At 31.6% G+C, this 3,716-nt stretch overlaps 1 non-coding gene across 1 annotated transcript; it reads right to left on the reverse strand.

Moving 5' to 3' along the window:
- Positions 1 to 804: 804 nt before the first annotated feature.
- Positions 805 to 924, reverse strand: LOC125504022. The gene has a single exon (XR_007281262.1). It is a non-coding gene; the product is annotated as a 5S ribosomal RNA (ribosomal RNA).
- Positions 925 to 3,716: the final 2,792 nt, after the last annotated feature.

A 3,716-nucleotide genomic window follows, 5' to 3' on the forward strand; every position in this document is an offset into this window, starting at 1 on the left:
CTCATAACATTTATAAAAAAAATTTCAATGTTAACTGAGAAAAATACATTTTTTAAATCGGCGTTATTCTGCATGTCCATGCACTTCCATTTGAAAGTCTTCCAAATCGATATTAAATGAAGGAAAGGTGAAGAAAACATTTTCATGCAAACCGATGTCTTCTCAGCACTGAACATTTGGAATTTTAATTGAAATTCGTTGATTAAAATGTACATGTATATTGTGCGTATTTTTGAGAAGTAGTAACGGTTTTTTTTTCTAAAAGTGGAAAGTGAGGCACAATATTCTGCAATAGATGCTGTTTCCACAATTTTAATTGGCGCTCAAAGCCGTGAATGTTATCATACAAATTGTGAATAAACTGCCCTTTGCCTTGAAGTTCCACATTAAGATCATTGAGATGCTGAGTCATGTGGATAGGAAACCCAAAATCGCACATCCATTATTTATTACCAAAATGGGGAAAGGCATATCCCTTCATATCCAAGAACAATTGTATTTTGCTTTATAAGTTGTATACTCTGTTTAGTATTGCACCTTTACTAAGCCAACGTACTTTGGTATTAAAAAAATGGTGTGCGTCACGGAACGCTCGACAAAAGTGATAACTTCATATAGTTATAGAAAACATATATCGAACTTGTTTAACGCATAATGGCAATAATAATTTTATTTTATAATTTCAATATTATTATTGGTTTAATAATTTATAAATAGCTCAGGAATAGGTAAAATGTAATTTAATTTCCTTTTGAATGCAAAATTATTTTTATTTGCATCATTTTGCATTACAAAGAAACAAAAAGACAACGGCACGCGGTGTTCCCAAGCGGTCACCCATCCAAGTACTAACCGCGCCCGACGTTGCTTAACTTCGGTGATCGGACGAGAACCGGTATTATTCAACGTGGTATGGTCGTTGCCTAGAAGTATATGCTCAAACGCGGGTTTTATACGTTCAGTATTTAGGCTCTGATTAATATTCTTCCACGAGAGGATCTACATATATATATTTTCTTCTTGGGTTTGTGTAAACTCTTCTTCTTCTTGAGTTTCTGTATTTTTAGTCGTAATTTCTTATTTGCTTTGTATGTATAATCTTTGACGTCAGTTGATGAAAGCTACTTTGAGTTGATCTATTACTGAATGCTCATTTTTTAGCACGAAATCGTTTTTGGCGTTAAAAGCATTACTTAATACTTTTCGCTGCTTCAACTTGTATCTGGATAGAACTAAAAAATCAATTAATTTTAGTTTTTAGTTTTAGTCCTCTTCGCGCCTGAGGCTTGGGACGCACATATGCACTATGAATTCGACAGTTTTCCCTTAGTGCGGGTGCATCTGTAGATCTGATAAACTTTTCAAATACACATTGCGTTATTAAACTGACAGTAATTTTGATATATCAATTATTGAGTGTGATATTATTGTGTTGTGGTGCAGTTTATTTTACAACGCTGAACAATAAATCAACAAATTAACAAGGGAGAAGCTGCAGATACTGCAAATACTAAGTAAGGGTGCTCATGTACTATATGCATGTTCGAGTTGCGCGTTCTTTTTAATTTACAATTAAAGTACACACAATTATACACACTAAAGCAGTTTAAGTGCAAGAAAATGCGGATTGTCCATAAATTTGCAGAAATAATTGTTTCATGAACTAACAATCGATGATTTGACTCACGAAATTGTGCTGAAGATTCACTACAATAAAGTTTTTGAAAAACTGTTGAACCTATTTTAAATCGCCTGATTGATTGCGGACGCAAATTCGTATCAAGAAAAGGTTTCGATCTCGTAAAATATTACTATAGTAAGGTACTATAGTAGGTATACCTACTTGTTTAGTGATTTTCATCGGAGACAATTGTTAAACCAGATGTTGAGCTGATATTTTTTAAAGAAGCCAGGGTCAATTTATGAAAAACGCTCAAGGTTAAGTGCAGATAAAGTCACAACTATTATTAATAACTTTTAATGCAATAATATGTTCTATTATTTGTTATTTTATTTTCTAACAACAAATAATCAATATTTAGATATCTATTTTGTAATCTTTCATATTTAACATAAAATGATAAGCATCATCACTGTTTTGTAATAATACATAATAAATATGTTTTTAATTTAATTGAAAAAATATCTGAGTTTACCACGGTTACTTCAGAAAACATGGGATCCGTCTTCTTATTTTCTATCACGCAACGCATTCTTGATGTTAAGACAATACGAATATCTCTTCAGTTTATAGTTGCAAAATATGTAAAACAAATTTATTAGGGCTTATTTTCAATGATTAATTGTGTTTACCACGCATCAAAATTATTTTTTCCCTTCATATACCCTTTGATTCCTTTATGATTAAACCTTCTCAATTAAGTTTAATTTTTTTAGTCTTGGATTAGTCCAATTAGAATATTTTTTCCAATCTACGCGCGATGACTTACACTATGTATGTATACATATAGTGTGTCAAGTGTAACCTGTCTCTATAGCTCTTCCTCGTTTTACCGTATATTTTAAGATTGATATAGAACTTTCCCTGAAGATCAAATCACCAAAATTCATTGATTTTTAGTTCTATTCAGATACAAGTTGAAACAGCGAAAAGTATTAAGTAATGCTGATCTCCAAAAACGATTTCGTGCTAAAAAATACAGAAACTCAAGAAGAAGAAGAGTTTACACAAACCCAAGAAGAGTAATATGCAGAACCTCTCGTTGAAGAATATTAATTATTATTATTATATGAAGAATATTAATTCGGTTCTCGTCCGATCACCGAAGTTAAGCAACGTCGGGCGCGGTTAGTACTTGGATGGGTGACCGCTTGGGAACACCGCGTGCCGTTGTCTTTTTGCTTCTTTGCAATGCAAGCAAATGTTGCAAATAAAAAATATTTTTTTTTTCATTCATAAGGAAACTAAATTACATTTTACCTATTCCTGATCTATTTATAAATTATTCAACCAAGGATAATATTAAAATTATAAAATAAAATTATTATTGCCATCATGCGTTAAACAAGTTTCCTATTATGTTTTCTATGGCTTCTATAACTATATGAAGTTATCACTTTTGTCGAGCGTCCCGTCGCGCACACCATTTTTTTGTATTTAAATACTTTACTAAAAGTATTTGTCAACCAATTACCGGCATATTCTATTTAATAATTAGTAGTTAATTACTTTTTTAATGTAGACAGTATTTGGTAATTGTTTTTAAATACTTTTTAAAAGTAATTTGCCCAGCTCTGTCAAGTAGACAAGAACGTAGCTAGAAATTCTGAAAAGAGAAACATGATTCTCATACTGAAAAGTGCTGGATTTTCCAATGCACAAGGATTTGTCGTACGGGACAGATTTGAAGATTTTTTTATGGTTGAAGGCAAATTGGATTGGCAAGACAGAATGGTTTTCAGAGCCTACATAATATTGTATTTGGATTTCGGTATAATCATAAAAAAATTAAGTTATTTTTGAGCTAATTAGCATTAAACCCATTGACTTTATTGTAAGTAAAAATAAAAACCTTCTAGCTTTTAATTAAACCAACTTGTATATATCTATATACAACCTATATATTTTAAGCTATCTGTAACCAGTAGAGATGGTCGGTATTTAACGTAACCGCTAAAATAACAGTGTTTCAAACGTAAAACCACCGGAAACCGAAGTTACAGCTAGCCTATTTAACCAGTTTTGTTTTTGGAAC

The sequence above is a fragment of the Dendroctonus ponderosae genome, unplaced genomic scaffold, assembly GCF_020466585.1.
Source record: "Dendroctonus ponderosae isolate FM_Combo_2020 unplaced genomic scaffold, Dpon_F_20191213v2 Dpon_F_20191213_3, whole genome shotgun sequence".
Classification (NCBI taxonomy): domain Eukaryota; kingdom Metazoa; phylum Arthropoda; class Insecta; order Coleoptera; family Curculionidae; genus Dendroctonus; species Dendroctonus ponderosae.